This window comes from Wyeomyia smithii, chromosome 2 (genome assembly GCF_029784165.1).
Source record: "Wyeomyia smithii strain HCP4-BCI-WySm-NY-G18 chromosome 2, ASM2978416v1, whole genome shotgun sequence".
Classification (NCBI taxonomy): Eukaryota; Metazoa; Arthropoda; class Insecta; order Diptera; family Culicidae; genus Wyeomyia; species Wyeomyia smithii.
Window position 1 is genome coordinate 56,086,898 of NC_073695.1, and position 23,631 is coordinate 56,110,528.

At 38.0% G+C, this 23,631-nt stretch overlaps 1 protein-coding gene and 1 long non-coding RNA gene across 7 annotated transcripts in view; both read right to left on the reverse strand.

Moving 5' to 3' along the window:
* LOC129724791 (band 7 protein AGAP004871) overlaps window positions 1-23,631 on the reverse strand; it is a 281,087-nt gene that overhangs the window by 47,027 nt on the left and 210,429 nt on the right. The window lies entirely within an intron of this gene.
* On the reverse strand, window positions 19,995-20,357 carry LOC129724793 (uncharacterized). Its single transcript, XR_008727965.1, has 2 exons — window positions 20,231-20,357; window positions 19,995-20,161 (listed from the first exon to the last, which is right to left on the reverse strand). It is a non-coding gene; the product is annotated as an uncharacterized LOC129724793 (long non-coding RNA).

Below are 23,631 nucleotides of genomic sequence, written 5' to 3' on the forward strand. Positions count from 1 at the left end.
TTGGAAAGTACCTACAGGCTCATGTGCCTGAGGGTTGCGAGCGCGTATCGAACTGTGTCATACGACGCAATCTGCGTCCTGTCCGGCATGATGCCTATCAGCATAGCCATTAAGGAGGACGTAGAATGCTTCGATCAACGTGACACAAGGGGCATACGAGGTACCAGAAGATCATTCTCGATGATCAGATGGCAGCAGGAGTGGTCCAATTCCGTGAAGGGTAGATGGACGCATCGACTTATTCCGGATGTATCCGGATGGGTCGGGAGGCGCCATGGAGAAGTGAACTTCCATCTGACACAGATTCTGTCAGGCCATGGTTGCTTTAGGCAGTATCTACACAGATTCGGGCATGCGGGGTCCCCCATGTGTCCCGAGTGCGCGGAAGCGGAAGAGACTGCTGAGCATGTCTTCTTCGTGTGCCCTCGTTTTGTGCATGCGCGGAGCGACATGATGGTAGTGAGCGGGCCAGACACCACTCCGGACAACCTAGTTCGGAGGATGTGTAAAGACCCAAACATTTGGAGGGCGGTTTGTACAGCCGCCTCTCAAATAGTTTTAGAATTGCAAAACAGGCGACAGGTTGACCACCGACACGCCAGTGTTAGCTAACGGCCAGTCTCCAGGTTAGTTAGCTAAGTTAGCAAAAAGACCTAAAGAACCAAGAGGGTGCACAGAGCACAAAAGCCGCTCCCCGAAGCAATACCTAGCGGTGGTCCCGGGGAGTATTATGGGCTGGAGACTGAAGGGGTTTTAGTGGGTCCGGTCACTGATTCAAACCAACCCCACACTCCCTGAGGTTGGTCACCTCAGGGGTTTGGATGCAAATTTCCCCTTCACCTGAAACAAAAAAAAAAAAAATATATATATATATATATATATATATATATATATATATATATATATATATATATATATATATATATATATATATATATATATATATATATATATATATATATATATATATATATATATATATATATATATATATATATATATATATATATATATATATATATATATATATATATATATATATATATATATATATATATATATATGTATATATATATATATATATATATATATATATATATATATATATATATATATATATATATATATATATATATATATATTTAATTATGCAACTAGTACGCCCATACTGTTTGCATTGAGATTAGTGAGAAAAATATATGCAACACGAGTATGTTGGATATCAATTTGTTTTATTAATACTTATTGTTCTTTTTCGTGGGTTATTTTAACTCTCGTAGAATATTAAATATTGTTTAGTATTGATTACGGCATCTTGTAGCACCTTGTAACATTTTTTCTCAGCTTTCCAATGCTGGTCTCAGATCGAAAATCGGTAGTTGCGAACAGGGTCAAAATCGAATTTTTCTAATATAATTCAAGATCGTGGCCAAATTCAAAATGGCGGCTAAAATTCTGATCACTCCAAATGAAAGCCCTATCATTCCTCTTTACAGAAAAGTGCTATTTGTAGTAGCTTCCATAACGATTTTCAGAGATATAGCTCAAATAAAACATCAAGAATTGTTAAAATTTCAACTTTTTAAGAAATTATTTCACCCCTTGGTGACCGAGGGGTCACAAATTCAATCAAACAAAAATGGCATAATCATTTTTTCTCTATTCTTAACTAATATGTGCATTGATATCAAATTAGAAAGACCTTGTGCACCTAGTGGCCTGGTTTCAACGAGAATTGCTCATATATTATTCCCACTAATCTCAATGCAAATAGTATGGACGTACTAGTTGCATAATTAACCGATTACGTTATGTATTGTTATAGTAGGGTTATAACATGCGTATCCACTTGGTCTCAGCATATGGCTTCTACGTTGATTGCACGGAATGTATTGGATATTTTGAAACTTCGTTTGGAAAATTCGTTCAATTGGTAGGTTAACACTTATGCTCAGCTAATTGTTTTCTTGCATCTTATAGTATTTTTTCATAGCTTTCCAATGCTGGTCTTTAATCAAAAATCGGTAGTTGCGAACACGCCCGAAATTACATTTTTCTGATATAATCCAAGACGGCGGCAAAATTCAAGATGGCGGCCAAAATTCTGATTACTCCAAATGAATGCCCTATCATTCCACTCTACAGAAAAGTGCTACTTGTAGTAGGTTCCATAACGATTTTCAGAGATATAGCTCAAATAAAACATCAAGAATTGTTAAAATTTCAACTTTTTAAATAACTATTTCACCCCTTGATGACCGAGGGGTCACAAATTCGATCAAACAAAAATGGCATAATCATTTTTTCTCTATTCCTAACTAATATGTGCATTTATATCAAATTAGAAAGACCTTGTGCACCTAGTGGCCTGGTTTCAGCGAGAATTGCTCTATAGTTTCACGCCTGACAAATGGTCGTCAAAAGCAATAAAATAAAAATCTCTGGAGCGGAAACTGGAACAAAATGACACCTATTTTTTCGGCACAAATTTTATGTAAATTATTAAACTAGTGATAGGTGATTTGCATTTCAAAATGCTATTCGGTTGTTTATTCATTTAACAACATGTATCTCAAACGATCCAATTTTACCAAGCAACTTTCAATTGTTAGGCATTTGCGGATACCCAAAGAATTCAGCACACACGTAAACAGTTTAAAATTGAAAATTGTCAGATGTTCAATACTCCAGATAGGCATATTTGATGTCTAATCTCTCAGATAAATAATGCAGTTTTTTTTCTAGATTTTGAGGCCTATTACAAACGAGGTAAGCAACCTGCCTCGTCTCCACTCACAGACGAGACGAGCAAAAAGTTGTACTGGGAAACGCGAGTGGAACTTGACTTCGAAACGAAAAATTAATTACGAAATTCAGAACTATTTTCGTAAAAATGCTATATCTCGAGATTGGCTCATATTACCACGGGGTGATAAATGTTTCTTACGTAAAATTTTCCAAAAAATACGATTAAACCATCAAATTTAAAATAAAATTAGCTGCATTTGCCGATAAATGCAAATTTAGTTTGAAAATACGAAAATAATCTATCTGGCAACACTTCCGGTCAAAAATAATATTTTTTCTGGATTCCTTAGTTTAGTTTCTTCGTAATTAACCCATCACTATTCTCCGGGTGTCTTACGTCTATAAATTGTAAAAAAAAATTATTTACGGAGTTTACAACTTTTTTTCGTAAAAATGTTATATCTCGAGATTGGCTTATTTTACTTTGGGATGATAGTTGTTTCTTATGTCAAATTTTCCTAGGAACACGATGCAATTATCAAAATTAAAATCAAAATTAAAATCAAAATGACTGCATTTGCCGAAAAATGTAAATTTAGTTTTCAAATACAAAAATAATTTATCTGGCAACACTTCCGGTCAAAACTTATATTTTTTCTGGATTCCTTGGTGTATTTTCTTCAAAAATCATCTTTCAGTATTTTTCGGACATCTTACGTCTATGAATTGTAAGAAAAAGGAAAAAGAGATTTTGAACAAAAAATGCGTGATTTTGTAATAAAAAGGGGGTCCCACAGAGCGGGGAGTATTCCAATCGACACCAAATTTGGGATTTTTCCAAAGTGACAGTAGATGAATAATTCTTCCAACTCTGAGCAAAATCTGTGATGGTCGTGTCCAAGTTTGTGCTTTTTTGTGGACACTTCGTATAGAATGACCCATATGTTCATAAATTTCTCCATATATAAAGACAAATAAATGTGCCCTCAAATAAACCAAGAGATATTTTTTTATGTTTGTCCCAAAAAGACTGACATATATAAATAAAAAACGCATATTTTTTTGTTAAAACGCATATTTTTTGTTAAACGATATCAGCATTGCAAACTGTTTTTCTTAAAAAGCGCCTAAAGTCGTTCAAAGACAGTTTTAAGGTGAAAATTAAATAAAAAAAGAAAGAGCGAAAAATGTGTTTTGTCAATATAAATCGGTTATTTTCAAAGGTAGAAAAAAACTGTTTTTTACAAAGTTACTTAGAATTAACGGAGCTATAATTTTAGAGAACAACTTTTTTTCTATCTACAAAGATAAAAAAGTTAGATACTTGATTTCATCGAAAATGTGGGTCATTCTAATTTTTGATAATTTTTATATAAGCGCTTTATCATATGTGACAGCTTTGTAGGAGAAAGTTCTTCTCAAAAATACTGCTGTAGAGCTCTAGACCCCCACTAATTTTGGTTTCTGGAGCAATATGCAATGAGATCTCAAAATTATGACATGTCCTACTAAATCAGGACGGATGCTATACCTATCGAAATCGAAAGAGCGTAAAGTCATCAGAGACTTCAATGAAGTTTTCCTGTGAGCCAACGTAGAAACGACGAACGCAGAGAGCAATTAATCTGCGGCGTTTTAACGCATTGACGAGCTCGCTAGGGGCACCAACATTCACAAAAATCGTTAAAAAGCTATAATCTTTATCTTTATATCGAAAAGGTGTTTTGCACAAAATGACTTTACCTTTTTAAGATTGCCCACGATATTTTTCATAATGTTTTCGCCGGTTACTGAGCAATCGATTTTTGATACACAAAGTTCATTTTTCCGAAAAAAAAATTTCAGCAATCAAAAACTGGGTTTCCCGAAAAAAAAACGTTCTCATTTGCAATACCCCGCTTGCTGAGTTTCCATCGTAAACACAACACACACAGGCTTCTTGAAACAAGTGTTTCAGGAAGACATCCATCACTCCGGTAATAATTGATATGTTTTACCAGGTGTACTCCTAAGTAATTTCCGTTTTTTTTTGCAAATAAAACACATAATTCCAAAAAAACGTGACCTTTAGTTTATTCAAAATATTTTCCATCGCTTTCTAAACATTTTTCCCACCTTTCTGGTAAATTGTGGATACCACGTTAGTAAAAATCATTGCATTTGAAGGTGAACCACTCCGTGAGCCATTTTCGTACGAGTCGAAGCGCTGCTCAGAAAGGGCATGGCCCAACGAGGCAAACAGGTAGTAGTCGGATGGCGCCAGGTCTGGTGAGTAAGCCGCATGATCAAGTACTTCCCACTTGAGCTGTTCCAGCATGTCACGAACGATTTTTGACTTATGCGACAGCGCATTGTCGTGGAGCAAAATCACCTTCTTCTGTCGTTTTTGATATTCTGGCTCGCAGACGTTTGAAAATTGCTTGCTGTTGAATTCCCAACGCATCTACAAGCTGTCGTTGCGTTTGCATGTTGTCTTCATCTAATAATGCTTGCAGTTTGGCGTCATCGAACGATTTTCGCTTACCGGAGTGTGCGGCGTCGTTCAGGTCGAAATCTTCATTTTTGAACTGTCGAAACCACGTTTCACGAAGTGTTGATGCACGATCACCATAAACTTCCACAAGCGCACAGTGGCTTTCGGACACTTTTTTCCCCCTTTTTTTTTATTCTCGCTTATTTTCCGTCGGTCTAGTTCCGCCACTGTTGTGGCCAATCACCGACGCCCAGGGGGGCGACTCCACACCCAGGACCCTAACTCACGACCCGTTTATTAACGGACCGGCGCCAACAGCTTTACTTCCTCATGCGATGGAAGGTGTGATCCCAGAGATTTTTCGCCTCAGAAAATCTCCCGGTGTCGGCTAGGATTGAATCTAGACCAGTTGGGTTGGTTGTGAGTGGATCACGCCACCTCACAACCATCGACACCTATGACGGCGGTGGGATTCGAACCCAGGCGTCGAGCGTGGTTGGCGGAGACGTTACCAACCACACTAGGCCCCCGCTCTTTTTTTCCCTCGATTGTACATGAAAAGCAATGCATGGCGTATATGCTCAAAATTCGGTACAAAGTTCGACATTTTTGACGCGCAATAAAAACTTACTGGAAGATATTTTCGAGATAATGTCAACGCAGTTCAAGCACTAGATATGACTGAACAAAATGACACATGGTATGTGTTACCAACAGCGGTACAAAACAGAACACCATCCATCGAAAAAACCGGAAATTACTTAGGAGTACACCTGGTATGAACATTTGCTTTTTTTGTTATTGAAAAATTGAGCTACACTAAAATCTTTTTCACGCGAGGATACGTAGTGCGTAGAGAAAAAACCGCGTGAATTCCGAAATATTCCGAAATCCGCGTCAGTTCCTAAGTTCGCGTAGAAAACGTGTAGATTTTTAAATCCGCTTAAAAAAACTTCACTTGCTATAGGTTTTAAATCATTTCTGCTAAATACTTTCGAAAAAGCAGTGTTATTTCAACCTGCGTATAGAGCTGAAAATCAAGAAAAAACATAAATTAAGTTAACAAACAGGTACAAATTTTTCCTATTTTTCTCAAGCAAAAAGGTACATAGCCCCTGAAATTGATGGTGTGTTTCAGGACTATGTTTCAAATTCTGTCATTATTTCAGAATTACATACCAGCCTATCAACATCGTCAACACTCGTGTACGAGTTCAATGCCATTGCAAAAGCAAATCAACAAAGTATAAGGGTCATTCCATACGAAGCATACGACCACGAAAATGTACAAACTTGGACACGAATAATTTTCGAGCGTATTCAGTTATGAAGTTCTCACTGAAGATCAAGTTTTCGAAGCTGCCAATAATGTTCCCGTTACTGGACGTTCTGTCGCCTCCATCAACATCGATGACACTATGATTATTGCTGCCGCTACTAAACTTAAACACTCTTTCTCTCCTGGTCCAGATGGTATTCCTGCCACGTTGCTAAAAAAGTGTATCTCCGGTTTAGTTATTCCGTTGAGCTTTTTGTTCCGCTTGTCGCTTTCCACAGGAAGGTTTCCTACATCTTGGAAACATGCTTTTTTGTTCCCGGTCTATAAGAAGGGTGATCGTACGCAAATCGACAACTACCGTGGAATATCAGCTCTGTGTGCTATATCTAAACTGTTCGAGCTAATCGTGCTGCAACCTATTACCTCGCATTGCCAGAATAGCATAGCTGACGAACAGCACGGATTTCTACCGAAACGTTCCTGCACGACGAACCTAATGTGCCTAACAAGTTTTGTTGTCGACAGCTTTATCGAAAGATCACAAACGGACACGATCTACACGGACCTCTCAGCCGCATTTGATAAAATTAACCATCGTGTTGCTGTCGCCAAACTCGACCGTTACGGCTTCAGCGGTCACCTTCTGAGCTGGTTAGAATCCTATCTAATGGGACGTACACTGAGTGTTAAAATCGACGACGAAATCTCTCAATCGTTTTCCGCTACTTCCGGGATCGCCCAAGGCAGTCATCTAGGCCCACTAGTGTTCCTGCTTTATTTCAACGACGTTCACTACTCCGTAAAATGCCCTCGTCTAGCATTCGCCGATGATTTGAAGCTTTTCAACAAAATAAAACATACCACCGACGCCACTTTTCTTCAGCAACAACTTAACATATTCGCCAACTGGTGCGAGTTGAATCGAATGACACTTAACCCATCCAAATGCTCCGTGATCACGTTCACTAGAAAACTCCGGCCACTACATGTTGATTACACCCTTAACGGTTCCCCAATACGACGAGTCGAATTCATCAAGGACCTCGGAGTGCTTCTGGATGAAAAACTCACCTTTAAACAACATTTATCTTTCATCGTAGCGAAAGCTTCCAGACAACTGGGACTTATTTTCCGAATGACGCGTGATTTTAAAAATATCCACTGTTTAGTCACGCTCTACTGTTCGCTGGTTCGGTCTTCACTGGAGTACTGTTCAACGGTCTGGATCCCTCACTATAACAATGCTATCCATCGTATTGAAAAGATCCAGCGGCGGTTTGTACGTTATGCCCTTCGAACGCTCCCTTGGCGGCAACCTATGCGTAATACTAGGTACGAGGATCGCTGTCAGCTTCTTCAGATCGACACTCTCCAACTACGCCGAGAAACAGCGCGTGCTATGCTAGTATCAGATATGCTGACATCACGAGTTTACTGCCCTGCCATTCTTCGCCAAATCAACCTGAATGCCCCCACTAGAACTCTGCGAAGGATGCCAGCGTTGCTATTGCCCTTTCGTCGAACTAACTACAGCTCTAATAGTGCCATCATCGGTATACAACGCGCTTTCAACAGAGTATCACAAGCCTTCGATTATCATTTATCGTTAAGTGTTATACGCTCGAAATTTTTGTTACTGTTCCGTCGACTTCTATATTAGTAGCCATTAGGACAAGTTATTTCATGTCTGTTGGCAGTAGTAGTAAATAAATAAATAAATAAATAACGACCATCATAGATTTTGTCTAAAGTTGGGAGAATTACTCATCTAGTGTCACTTTGGAAAAATTCCAATTTTGGTCTCCATTGGAATACCTTCCGCTCTGTGGGAACCCTCCCTTTGTTGCAAGATAACGCATTTTTTGTCAAAACCACTTTTTCTATTGCCCTAAAATTTATAGACGTAAGACGTCCGAAAAATACTGATAGGATTTTTGAAAAAAATCCAGTAAAAATATTGTTTTTGACCGCAAGTGTTGCCAGATCGATTATTTTTGTATTCAAAAACTAAATTTGGATATTTCGGTAAATGCAGCTAATTTTATTTCAAAGTTTAAAAATTCGACGTATTTCTCGAAAAATTCTATGTAAGAAACACTTATCACTCCGAGGTAATATGAGCCAATCTCGAGATATAACATTTTGTCGATAAAGGTTATAAATTTCGTAATTAATTTTTTAGTTTTCAAAAACAAAAATAATCAATCTGCCAACATTTGTGATTAAAAACAATTTTTTTCTGGATTTTTTAGTTTATTTTCTTCGAAATTTACCTATCAGTTTCTTTCGGGCGTCTTATGTCTATAAATTGTGAAAAAATTAATTGCGAAATTTACAACCATTTACGTAAAAAAATTATATCTTGAGATTGGCTCATATTACCTCGAGGTGATAAGTGTTTCTTAAGTAAAATTTTCCGAGGAATACGATGAAACTATCAAATTGAAAATAAAATTAGATACATTTGCCGAAAAATGCTAATTTAATTTTTAAATACAAAAATAATCTATCTAACAAAACTTGCGGTCAAAAATATATTTTTGCTGAATTCATCGCTTCGTTTTCTCCAAAAATCACCTATCAGTATTTTTCGGATGTCTTACGTCTACAAATTTTAGGAAATAGAAAAAAACAGACAGTTTTCTGTGATTTTCCAACATATATAAAATCAAGCGGTGTTGATAACGAAAAAACGCGTTGTGTATGATGGATACGCCCGTTCCGGCATCTACAACATCTTGGCACTATTGAACAACAATCAGATCATCGAAAGAAAGCCCAGTTTCGGACGTCCGATGACCCTGAGCGACAAGAAGCTCCAAAGGTTGCTGAAGAGGAAGATCGAGAAAAGGTGGCTTCATCGATGCGTGCGCTTAGCTAAGAGGTCGGTGCAAAGAATTTCACTAACATGGACATATGGTCAGGAAACGGCAGTCCCGTCCACTGGTCCCGGCGAATCGCGACGTGGCGGTGGTGATGGATGACAAGACATATCTCACCCTGGATGGCAACGACTGGCAGGGCACTTCGTATTTTACTTCCCTCACGAAGAAAGTGAGCTCCGAGGTGAAGTTTATTTCACACACCAAGAAGGTGTTGCTGTTGCTGACAATCAGCAAGAAGGGGATGTGAAAGCTCAAGTGGTACTCAAGTCGGCCAACCCGCCCAAAGTCCCCCAGCTGCGAGCCATCGAGTATTTCTGGACAAACCAGAAGCGTAAGATCTACTCCAACAATTTTTACTTGAAAACTGAGGAGGAATTGTAAAATAAAACGAAGAGAGATCTCAAAGCTATGCCCACACGCATGTTTTCGTTCGCCATGACGAATATTCCGGTTGACTGCCTGAATGTCATTCACAATGGCAAAGATTTTTTTGCACGTAAGCTGATATGATCACCTTTAATTAGAAATTTATCAAACTCAACGATCTGTCTTAGTTTTTCATTCACCATCAAATTATTAAAATGTTACAATCTTACTATTTTTCACATCACTATTTTTTCTCTCTTGGTGTTGTTTACATTTTTGCGCCGGTTGCGACTAGAACATTTTCCACAAATACCGGCACGTAAGAGCCGCGTGTCCACTCAAACTAAGTATGGAACGGGGTGAAATTGATCAATTTTTATTACAATTTCCAATTAACTAGCTTCATCTACATTTTTTCCAAAATAGTATAATTTTAAAACAAGTACTGGTATGTGCTCCAGTAAACCTCTATGGCTATTGGTGAAATTTCTATTGGCTACTTCATGAAATAAATTCGCTAATTCTATAAGGTACTATGAGGTAAATTGGGGTGAAATTGATCACCATTGAAATCCATACATTCTTTTGGCAATGTGCTTTTTTTTCGATATGCTAATCATAAATGATGATTTCTGTGCTGAAAAATATCATTTACAGCTAGTTTGGAAACGAAAATAACGAGCTCAAAAACTAGCTCTGAAATTAAAATCTTTGTGGTTTCCTGCGAATTCATCAGTATTTCTTTAATGGTATGGAATGATCATTGTTGAAAATTACATTTTATGAGCTTTTATCAAACTTTACTCACTTCTTTAAATTTAACGTAATTAATCCTCAACTAAGATTACTTTAAGTAAATTCAATACTTTTTTTTGTTATGTGGAAACTTGTTGGATCAAATTTGATTGAGTTTTGACTGAGTTTGAAGAATTTTTTAAAATATGAAAAATTACACCGGGCATAACAATATCGCACGCTTAGCCTTGGGGCTAATAGCGGTCTCGATCAACTAGATTAGTTGAGAGAATTCGTTATCGATATTGTTTTTGGCACATTTTGCATGTGTAGGATAAGTACAACGATACACCGTGCCCCAGTGCTGAGTCGAGAAAATTTCCAGCTCGAAAAGATCCTCGACTTGATCGGGAATCGAACCCGATATCACAACCGTGTGGGAGAGCTAACCGACCAACATCGCTAACCACAGAACCACGGGGACATTACACCGGGCATGCAAGGGTTAACTTTGACAGGTATGTGAATCATGCAAAAGTTGCGTTTAAAGACACGTTAGCATTGCCTAGTGTTGTAAGAGCAATATCTTTTGATTAGTAATTTTTATCACAAATTTGTGGGTAATCAATTTCACCCCACTGATCAGCTTCACCCCATTCTACGGTATACTTTTCTTTTTACACTAATAAACAACGCGATCGTAACTAATTTCCGCGAAAAATCGGCAAAAAAGGCCTCAAAAATTGCCTCTAAAGTGAGCGCCTTGCAAAATTCCGGTATCTGCTTTTTCTAGTTTCATGTCAACTGCGTGTGTCAAATTTTGCGCCCGTGTTGTCAGCACTGCCAGCAGTAGGCTGCGCTAGCATATAGAAATGTTCAAATTGTTATGATTTTTTTAAATCTATGGTATCAACAATATTTAAAATTTGGTAACCATGTATTGTTACCAATGATAAAGTAATGCTTGGATTCCGTCCCGTTTCACCCTCATAGTTCTCAATCATATTTAAATCACTTTCGTTGTATTTAATATCCAAGTTTTCAACTAATTTATTTTAATTTAATTCTGGAAGTTTCAAACTTTGTATTTTAAAGCAATCAAGGGTGAATTATTTGAGTTTTTTTGATCTGAAATACCATTCATCATATTTCATTGAAAGGGTCTACAATTAAATGTCACTTCTACCTCTTTAACTGAACTTTGATAAAAAACATTGTTAAAGCCGATTTGAATCGGTCGTCTGATCGTTACCCTTTAAATTTATGATGACCACTTACTAGCTTCACGTCAATAGTTTACACGCCAACGTCGACATATTTGAAGCCTGCCATCAAACGTTAGTGGTTCGACAAATAAATCCAATGATTTAAGTCATTCATACAACCGCGAAAGAAAAAGCCAACCTCACCATCTGAGCAGCCATGAATCATTTGGGACAGCTATCTATCGCCTGTAACATATATTTTCCCATACCCATATTGTCTGGCAAGCCACGGTCAACCCGTACAGCAGCTGGGGTAACTGAGTCTGGCGGAACAGTATCCTCCAAGCCAGCCGACCCAGGCGCGTTTCGGAGGCTTGCATGCGGTTCGTCTGTAATTTTCCACATCACGAGACGCCAGCAAGTCGTGTGGTTTCAATGGTCATATGTTACCACACGCCAGCATTGCTGTACCCGACTCCGGGGGCTTTTAATGTTCCTCCGCAACCCTACCCGATCGGGGTTGAGGGCAATATTAGACGGACTCTGCCTGTGTGTATGTTCTAAATGAGTAGTATTAGCAGTGCACAAAGTGTATTTCAAGTCGATTGCCCTAGCTGCTCGGTCTATTTATAGTCACCAGTCAGTGGCAGGAAGGCAAGAACTTTACATCCCCCGGGAGAGTGTCAACGTCAATCGACGCGACGGATGGCGCAGTAATTGCCGGCTCGGTGGAAGCGAACCGAAGGACGAACGAGTACGAGTGACGACCGGAATTTAAATTCACTCATTTGATTTGTTGAAACGTGAGCGGAATTGGTGATGGTTGACGTTTGATTTTCCGATATTGCCATCAGTTGATGAACGTTGGGCTTCTAATACATTAAAGCAGTGTTTTTTGTTCATGTGTCGAGTTATCTCAGAACTCAAGTTTTTGTTGGTCATTTGGATTGTGTCGATTGGTAATAACATTCTCCGTGAATTAAAGTGGTCATAACTGAGTGCAATGTGTGTTTGCTTTTCAGCCAGAATTAGAAAACTAATAACCTCCAATTCGAAAGCTGTCTCAAAATCTTTTCCACCACCTTTGTGGAACACAAGCGGAACAGCAAGTTTGAGACTCGTCTTCCCAACTTACTGGTTCTGTCTCAGAACTTACAGTAGACGTTTGTAAACATTTGCATATAAAACCTGGCTCATGGGAAGCCCCTGCATAATTCGCAATATCCATAGTAAGTATCATCCTACGTTGACAATAAATGCCTCTGCACCAGCGTCCACTCCGGACAATCCGTAGCCAGCAAGTGCCAAGCGTGTGTGTGTCTGTGAAAGGAAAATACTTCTTGCATAGTTGGTGAATAAATTATGATTTTTATGGCCGCAGGGCATTTTGGTCGCCTATGTTTACTCTTCCTTTTTTGCTTCGGGGAAATCTGTTCTCAAAGCGTTGCGACATTCTAGGCCGGATTTTCTTTATGCCATCGCAAACTGGTTCCCGCAGGCCCCCTTATAATTAGCAAACTAAGATCAGTACGATTTTACTGATAGCACAATTTTGTAATTAACTGAATAATTTAATGGCACTAGAATTCAAGCTGACGCAAAATAGCTGGCAAACTAGAACCGACTGTTTTCGGTTTCCGGCTGCGGCGATAGCAGCTTGATGGGGTATTATTTCTCTTTTAGCTCTCCGGTCCGCTTTATCAGTGAACAAGCCAGCAGCGAGTTCGTATTCACGCACTGCAGCAGTATCACAATTGAGGCAGGTCCGTGCGTGACAATTATATCGATGAACTCAATAATGAGTGAAAATCGATGACAGAAAAGCACTCTTTGTGTACTCGGCTTCGACGCTTATTGTGCCTAGCTGCTATTGCTGCTCGCAGTGGTTTGTTGATTTGAGTGAATTATTCACAAATCAAATAACGTGCACCGAACTGGATAATTGGGATAATCACCGTAATAAGCGAATGGATAAACTGAACCAAATGTGACAGGAATATGTCCGGGGCAATCACGCAATTGATTAGGCTTCGGTTCTTAGAAGCTTTTAGTTTGTCGAATACGTAGTTATGCAAAGTAAACAGTAGACGATTATTTGAGGTAGGGTCATTCACGTGTATTGTGATTGTTTTGCCTTTCTCCTAGTTTATTTATAATTGAGTAACATCAATTTTTCATCAGTTAGCAGATCGATAATCTATGCATAATTGATATCTAATTGTGTTGCCCATTTGAGCCATTTGTATCAAGATTTCATCTCTATAGCCGTGCAGGGTAATTTCTGTTTTGCTCGACCTGTGAATTGTCGCATCTCGCTGCTCCGATTTCTCCATCTGTTGCCGATAACGTTTGTGGTTGTGGTAGATGCGTGAACGTGTGGATGACTTCATGCGGTGAATAGTTGTAGAAAGGAGCGACACGTCTGTACAAGCACTGCAATGTTGTTGTAATAACTTCTTTTAATTCACTTTTTTAACTTCAGAAAAGAGCACAACAACAACTATTGATATGTCATGAATTAGTCTCATAAAAGCTCACTTTTTTGGGAACACAATATAACGGCCATTTTTCATATGTATTTCGAATCTATTGTTAATAAATTATTGCGTTTTCTACGTTAAAAATTTGAAAATTACAGCTCTGAAAGGCAGTCAACCGAAGTCTTTTTTACATGCCCTAATACTTTTATTATGCTCACACTAACATGATCATATCTATATTGTTACATTACTCTAAATAAATTATGGTCATATTATGGCCATATTATATCATGATCTAACAAAGCAAAGGCTGCATTGTAACATTCCTTCCTCATTGTTGGTTTGAGCGGTACTAGCACAATTCAAGATTCATAGTTCCAAGAGTAACCGGATTGAAAAATTAACGTTTAAAATTACCTTTCTCATCCACGAAATCTATGAGCAAGTTAAAAAACAAAATTACCATCTTTGGTGGATGTTTTTGATTTGGATTCTAAAAACACATTAGCTTATTACTCAGTTTTTTTTTCGGGAGCTTTGAAACGATTGACATCCAAATTTGAAAATGGAAAAAATTGAATACCATGTTGCACGAAATCGACGACATCCCCACCGGACTGTAAAGACGTATCTGGCGCCGTTAAAAGCAAAGCAAACCCTTGCTGCTACACTCCGATTCGGAACTCGACCTTCTGTTTATTATACACAGACTTCGCAGCCAACTTTTAAGTGCACAGGACAATTGCGGGACTAGCGCTACCATTCTACTAACACTTAGCAGTCTCTCCCGAGTCTGTTACTCGAACCTACGACGATTGGCTTGTTAGGCCAGCATCGTACCTCGAGACCAGCTGGGAGGGCTATTGGCTGGCGCCTTTTTTGGTCTATAAAAAAACGAGACTGTCAGAACCTAGCTAAGCTAAGCTAATTGAAGCGTCTTAGACCATAATTTTAATTGTTGGCTTCTTATAGCCTTCAGTGACGTTTATCGAACTTTTTGAGCGGAATTCATTCATTCAATTTATTTAATTTTGTTTTGTACAGGATTTCCACACGGGTCTTGGGAATTACTTTCAACTTCCGAAATTCAACGCTGCTTCTCAACAGGAACAGCAGACTGCGGGACGGGTATCTTCGGGCTCAAACTTCTTTTTTAAAGGAGGTATAATTAACGGATAGCGTTCTAATATGCGGACACTGGTAAGCACAGCCACTAACTGATTCACAGGTAAGTTTTTAATACCAGGTAACTACGGACAACACCTTTAGACAAGAAAAAATCTATTCTTTTCGCAGGTAAGTGTCGGCTAATTCACGCAACAAAACTCACATTTTCCTTTGAACCAGTACACCTTTATTATCCTGTATTTGGGGTTATTTCTCTTGTTTCGGGCTATAAAATAAACTCGATCGTTGCTTCTTGACTCGGTTTTTTATAAACTGAGACATCAGACGGGAACAGTAAAAATATAAAAATACTTATACCGCGAACCGAACCGAAAGTAAATAAATCAGCATAACACACTGCAGTCATATGCTGCACAAGATATTTAGACTACTGGAATGCGGGTGGGATTTTTAGTGTGCTGCCATCTGTCCGTCGGTTCTCGCGTTAATATCTGATGTTGCGCGATAGGGTGTTCCTCTTAATTCGAAACTAAACAAATTTTTTGTTCTTCCAAACCTTTTGAAATTTTTCTGAATGTTTCTAGTTTTACGACGTTTACAACATTAATGAGTGTTTTTTATGCATTTTAAATTCAACTTGATATAGTTTTTTTGCCGAGTTTGGTATTTTCTTTTTTTTTTGGTTAAAAAAAGTTCAAGCCGTTAACATTATTGCTTTTACGACAGCGCATATATTCAATTTAGCAACAAACAAGTCAAGTAACTGTGTCGTCAAAAAGCAAGCCAAATAATTAATAAAAATGAGTGTTATTTTTCAACATCAATTTGAATGCAAGTCATCGTTACTTGCATACGAGTTATCCCTAAAAATGTTCCTTTTTTTTTCTTCTCGGTGTTATTTATTTTTCGCTCTCCCTTGGCTAACTTTGATTATCGTGGACATAAAAAGAATTCAAATCAGCGTAATTGATCTTTCATGTTATTAGATGCTAATTTGATATTAGCTTTCAGCTTTCCTTCTGGTTTTGAAAGCGTTTCACTCAGTGGCGTAACTATGGTTTGGTAGGCCTGGTGCGGTAACAAAATTGTGGGCCCCAATGAACAAAAAACAAAACAAAACAAAAGAATTTAGATTTTTCTACTTATTTTTTCCGTTTTCCGCAAAACTAGGTTAATAATTAGGTTAAATTAGGTACCGTAAAACGGGGTATCATCAACATTGATCAGTTTTACCCTTCTCATGAACAGTTGAAATAAAACTGCTCCGTGATTACTTTTGCTAAAATTGAGTATAACATCTTAGTCTTGTGTCATTCGAGGTCTGAACAATATTGTATTGGTTGAAATTTTTTATTGTTTCGATGACCAAACTTTAAAATTAATTTGATCGTTATATTTCTTACTCTCAGTAAGTGTCAGAAAAAGCACTTTATACTAGTCGAATATTGAACATTTCGTATTCATTGACATGTTTTCCGAATTCGTTATTAAATTTTCTCAATCAACCAGAAAAAAAATTAGTCAAATTTATTACATTCAATGTTAATTAGTTTATATTTGTTAAGAAAGTCCAGTTTTATGCTCTAGCCAAGACAACATCCTGCCCTACGCCAGGATGTTGTCTTGGCTAGAGCATAGAATGTAGGAGGCTAGAGCTGGCCTATTGATACTTCCGTTGTTGATAAGGCCTTGCATATAAGATCAACATATGTTTTCTGAACACAAAAATTCTACAACGTTTGTTGACTTACAAAATACTTCTAGCAACTTTTGCAACCAACGTTTACGTTTTTCATCATCGAAAGGTAAAATTACATATGGCATAAAAATGCCTCGCAGTACATACCGCGGCGAAATGCAAGGACAGGACTATCCTCCGCAGTAAAAGCAGTCAAGGAGAACGGGAAGCGTCTCTAAACATGTTATCAAAGCATTATCCAACATTTTTAGTTCAAAAAGGTTTCAAAACTATTCAAAATTGAAACTGATCAAAGTTACCCCAAATAAGGAAAATTGATACAACGACGAAAAATAAATGTTTTTAATGTTCAGGATTTTCGAAGGGCTTTGAAAACTAACTTCTCAAGTTCTAAGGATGCCAGTACTGGTTTTAAAAATATGAAACCTGTCATTTCAGTTGTAAAATATATAAATACTCACGAAAAAGTGAAAAAAATGATCAATGTTACCCCGTTTTACGGTACTCACTTTCCGTGCTTTTTGATTGGCAAAATCAGAAATTAAAGATTTAAAATCAATGAAGTCAGTGATTTCACGTTCGATTGATAAAATGGCAAGGTTTGTTAATCTCAAGTTACTCATCGTTGTCCTCAAATAGTTCTTGATCAACTTTAACTCAGAAAAACTTGATCAACTTTAACTTAGAGCCAACTGTTTTCGAATGTATATAGTCACGTGCGAACGCGGATTATTTCCCTCGCTCTGTTTCATGTTAGTCACACAGCAACACGGATAAATAGTATTTTCAGCATCGCGAAAAATCGCATTAGGTTAAGTTCAGATGGGCATGTCAACCGGTTCGGTGATCTACTGGTTTCACTGCTTATTCAAACGGTTCTCTTTTCAATTTGAAATTAATGTTTGTTGTGGCCTTTCCGCTGTTTTACATTAACCTTGGGGTTAACAGCGGTCTCGATCAACTAGATTAGTTGAGAGAATTTGTTATCGATATTGTTTTTGGCACATTTTGCATGTGTAGGATAAGTACAACAATACACCGTGCCCCAGTGCTGAGTCGAGAAAATTTCCAGCTCGAAAAGATCCTGCAAATGCAGAAAATTGTAATTTTTTTATTCGAACTATTGTACTATTGAAAATTGCCAAGCCCTGTCAAAACGCAAAATTCGGCCTCTGATTGGTCGCTATATGATTGCTTTTCCAAGCACGGTCGGCAGAATTGTAGACCTAGTAATTCGGAATGTACTATTTAGCCTATATATGAGCCTGTTTCAGCCGAAACTACTCATATTACAACAAATCAACAACTAAAACAGTCCCTACTTAGCAGCAGCAGCAGTTGCAGCGAGTACCAGCATCCATAGTGGCAGGGCCAGTTGATCAGCGGCATTTTCTTTAGTAAAAGTTGCCTTTGTGCGGTAGCGGGCAGCATCAGTTGTAGATGCATCCAATGAAAAGTTACCTTATTTCGACAACACACTAAAGTTGCTGGCATTCAAAATAAGTACATGAGTCGTCAAATTTTTGAGTGTTAAAACAGCTTTCAACTGTGTTATCAGAAAAATGCCTCTGTCGGGGTATCACACCGATGCGATCAACGTTATATCTTATATGAAATTGAAAAACAATTGGCCTAATAAGGACAACAAACAAATTATTTAAGTTTTAGTATTTTAATCTGCATGCACTCTGACTGTTGAAACTTGTTTGCGTTATATAGTGCTTGTTCCATTCCTGCTTAGTGTTGTATGTGCAAACTGAAATTCAACTCCTTTTTTGCACAAAACTTTAAACATATTTGGTCGGCATGCGACCAGACCAAGCTCCATTGTTTTGAAAATTGAGTTTTTAACACTAGTGGATGTTAAAATTGATAATCTATCTTTCATGAAAAAACGAAATCATTTGAACAGTTTATAATGGTGTTATAACAAAATTTCTCTGCAGCAGCTTGCAGGAAGCATACGGGGTGAGTAAACTTTGATCGCCGATTACTCGAAATAATGTTTTTGGCGCTTGGTTCGGTCTGGTCGCACGCCGACCATTTGCAACAAGTAATGTAACAAACAACCTTATGTAGTTCTACGTCAACCTTGCGATCGTGGCTTTGGATACAAGCCTTGTGATTTTTTTTGCTGTGAATATTTATGCTCTATCAAATTTTCAATTACTAGTGCTTCAAAAACTGCTCTAGTTCTTCCCCGCTACGTAATACATGACTAAGCGCGCTCTTTCAGACAACTGCAACACAAAATTGTCGAGTTGACTAAAGCTCACTACCCTTCATTAGATTAATTTTTCCATTATTCATCCGTCCGCCATTCTCACTCGAAAAAACCTGATATACTCGTCTCTGTTAATCCGAGATTTCTTATCCGCTAAATTGTCGCGACGAACTAATTATACTCGTTAGAAGCTTTTGCTAGAGAATAACAAATGCCATCAAAACTTTTTCTTTTTTTTCGCTCCAGGGCAGACTTTGGGGTAACTTTTACCGAGAGATGCTTGATCATTGTGATACTCATTATCATCGTTTCTAAAATAAGAATAATAATAAAGAAACTCGAACAATCAGTCTGAAAGGTCTGGCGGACGGTCCGAGAGAAATTGCTGCCCAAGTTGCAAAACTCTCCGTGGACCATATCTGCCTGCAGTGTGTAGCATTTATCGCAGGAATGGGTCCGAGTACCTACGGAACCGAAATGATTTAGGTGAACCTTGCTCTCACCTTGTTTGTCCAGCCGGCAGAAGACGCTCAAGGGCGTTTTGTCGTAGGTACTTGGCTGTGTGCTTTCAAAACCATAAGAATGGAAAATGTATGACCGTCCATAAATCGAGCAGAGTTCATAAATCATTCTGGAGTTAATTGCTTCTTTGAAAGTTTCAGACGTACTCGGAATAAATGTGTTCGGTAAGTTTAACAAAAAAAAACTTTTTTGAGGAATGTTTACCTGGGATTCGGAATGTTCAAAGTTCAACTATTCTAACAACAACGAATAATGTGGGTTTCCAAATGACTATTTTAAACCTATATAACCTCCAGATTTGTTTTCAATTTTTAGAGCAATTACATCGTTCTCCACAGGTTCCCTTCGACCTTCCTCTCCCTTTACACCAGGTTTGACATTCAGATAGAACACATTTTTTGCCGCGCTTGGAAAGAGCTGGTGAATTATTTCATTAGTTTCTATGCATTATTTTCAAAAAAAAAAAACAAAACTCAAGCTACGCACCTAATGAATGATATGTTTCTTCTTCCAGCGGTACATTCTCCATAGACCAAACGACTGTGATAGTAAAAAAAAGAAGCAGCACAAAACTGATGAAGTTCATGATTGAAAACGTTATTCTGAATACTACTGACGGTAGTTTGAGATTTTTCGAAGTTACTTATAGGCAGCGTTTGCATGTTTATTTTTCCACAGTAGCTAAAGTTCTGCTCGGTAAACAATTTTGAATGCTTTCGTAATTGTTTCAGCTGCTTACACATTGATAATAGCTTCTAGTTTGTAACGACGAGCTTTGAGCGCTTGGGAAAACAGAATTGTAGCCTCTCCTTGCCAATTACATTGCAGAAATGAACTTTAGTCGATTCACAATTACAAATAGTAGATAAAATTTTATACCGATTTGATTTCGATATTAGTTCGCACTAAAGCTTCTACACTAACTCATCTCTATATGTACCGCAAACTACCAGCATTTTTCAACCGCCTAACGAAAACAATATTTCCAGTGCTGGCCACATCGATCCGTACGAATTTGCTATTCCCGGTATCGTTAAAGGTCAGTCGTTTGAAGTTAATCGACATCACTCAACACTAATGACGTAATTTCATTGCTCCCTCAACAAAAAACCCCGGGTAAATACCGATCATTTGTGGTTCTCGGTTGTTAAAGTCGAATGCACCAACATGTGGAAACAATCATAGGGAAAACTGAATCAAATTGTTGGGAGGAAAGTCTTTGGTGTGGAAATAGAAATAAATAATTATTTGGGAAATTGTTTTTGCAAAAATGAAAAGAGAATAAAGCAATTTACACGTCAATTTGCGAAAAGCGGAAATGTTCAGACTGTTTTTTCTTTTTCCGAATGTTTAGTGGTATTGCGTAATTTATTGCGAGACAAGTTGAAATGGTTTTTAAACCTAAAAATTCTTGGAAAAAATCCTTCAATAATTCATATAGACTCTGTTTGCGATAAGTCATCTTAATCGATAAAATTAATGAACTGTTCGAAAGGAAATATTTATTAACATAGCATTCACAAGAAAAATTCTAACCAAAACAGTGCCAAAAAGTCAAGTCGCATTTAACTATGTTTAAAATAAGTTGTTTGTCTTGTTAATCTATGTGTCGTTTGTATTCTCATTTATCCTGTTTTGGTTAACCAAACACTTTCAGTAACAGGTTTTTAGCTGTCTTATAGGCTAACGTGACGATTGATTTTTCTGTAAATTTAAGATATATGTAGGTCAAATACATATAACGAAAAAAAAAAACAGAAACAATCCAACTAGGATTGGAAATTTACCCTCTGTCAATATTCATATTTTACCATGAAATCTGAATAACGGATAAAGTCGATAAATTTATCAACTAATTCAATTTGGGCTTTCGCTACACCACGTACAGCTGGAAATAATTCCCGTGACTGTGAGTAAGCGGTTTTATTTTCGCATCGAATTTTGATTTATACAGTCGCTACGAAAGCTTCGGAGCACCGGCTTCAGAACGACGCCGGAACACGAAAACCATTTCCTGGGAGCGAGTGAAAAGCTCAACATGTTTTTTTTTTCTATTTTGATTTGGATAACCGTGCCTGTTCAAACGTTGACTTCATCCTCTTGCTGTGACGGGGCCAATATTCTAGCATTAAAGTAACAATCCTGTATATAATATACCGTGTATTACTTTTTAATCTGATAGCTTTACATCGAACGAAAAATAAATATGTAACTGGAAACTGTATCGACATGTATTTTGCAAAAGGAGTAGAAACAAATCATGTCTTTCGACTCGATTAAATTCAAATCATCATACTCCTATGCCACAGGACTACTTTCTGTAGAATGCAGTTGACAATGATGTACCATATCTTTCACACTATTTACCTCACCACAGATGGTAAGTAAGCAACAGGTACGCCTGGAAGCAGCGAAGGTTGCCCATTCACGCCCATCCGCTGGGCAGCTATTGCCACTGGTTTATGCAAATAAGAGAACGCTAATGCATAATTTCCAGCATTCATTTAAATACACTCACACATAACGCCGCGCTACCGGCACGTGAAATATCACCCCATCTTATCACCTCGGCACAATCGCGTTTCATTTAAATTTCCCACCACACGACGACCGCCAGCGGCACGCAACCCGGGAGGGCTGTAATTTTTCTTCGTCGACCAAGGGCTAAGCCTTTTTAGCCAGGCAGCCATGGATGGAAGAATGGTTGACTAGTTTTCCACGCTTCATAGCTCGTATCATAATGTGTACAGTAGTGAGCGACTTTTTCATGCTTCTGTAATCCGTCGGATCCGCCGGGCAGAACAGACAACTGAAGAGCCGTACGGGACCGGGTGGGAAGGGACGAAATTTTGGTCCTTCAGCTGCCATAATTACTCACTTAGGCAAGTGGAACAACGCTCACATAGTAGTTCGGTTATGAATATTTTCGGATGGCCGGTCGGACTCCCGGAACAGTACCGCAGAAGAGTGGCGGCTGTTTGTTTTTCATTAGCCATGGCTTCGTGTTTCTATTCTGTCCGGGATAGTGGCTCACGTGAGGTGGAAATTTTCACACACACCGGGGAAACCAGCAGGTGGTTGGGATTTTGTTGATCAATAATTAACACGTTTTGTGTGTGTGTGTGTATGTTTATTACCTGCATATGGGAGAATTTGGGGGTTTGCCTGATGGAATATGTTAAAGGTAAAAACTGTGTACTGCGTAGCAATTTGTTGAACCTTTTCCCGTGATTATTCGATTCGGAAAATTGATACTAACAATTGATGTAACGTTCAGTATTTCCCTGTTTGATTAGATTAAGTACATTAAAGCGGTAAAGTCCTATGTTTTCAAACACAAAAAAGAAGCCTGGTAGGTGCTGAAATTACCTAGACCGAATAAAGCTCCCTGCATGTTTATTTTCACGGCGCAATGCTTCGTATGACACCGAAAGCCACAAATGAGTGGTTTCTACCTGAGGTTTTCGGTTGTGATAATAAATTCAAACCATTAGTTGTGTGTGATTTCAATTAAATATAAAATGGTCGTCCCTGCGATCATAACAACTATGGTAAACGTGTACCTGGCAGGAACGGTTGAGTTTGTTCTTTTTGTTGGTACAAACAGTTTCAGCTATGCCTTTTTTTTAGTTGTAAAATAACTAATATATCAGAGCGAGTTGTAACCATATGATATTCATTTGAAATTAACGCTCGCGAGGGGTAAACAATTTTTGTTTTTTTTTTTCAGTTTAAGAGGGAGCAGTTTTTATTAGATTCTCAGATACTAAGAAGTTGGAACTACTAAGAAGTTGGGCAAAGAACAAAACATGTAGGTTTATATTGAAGCTAAAAGATCCTAAAAGATTTTGAATTTTATAATTAAGAAAGAATCATAAATCACAGTG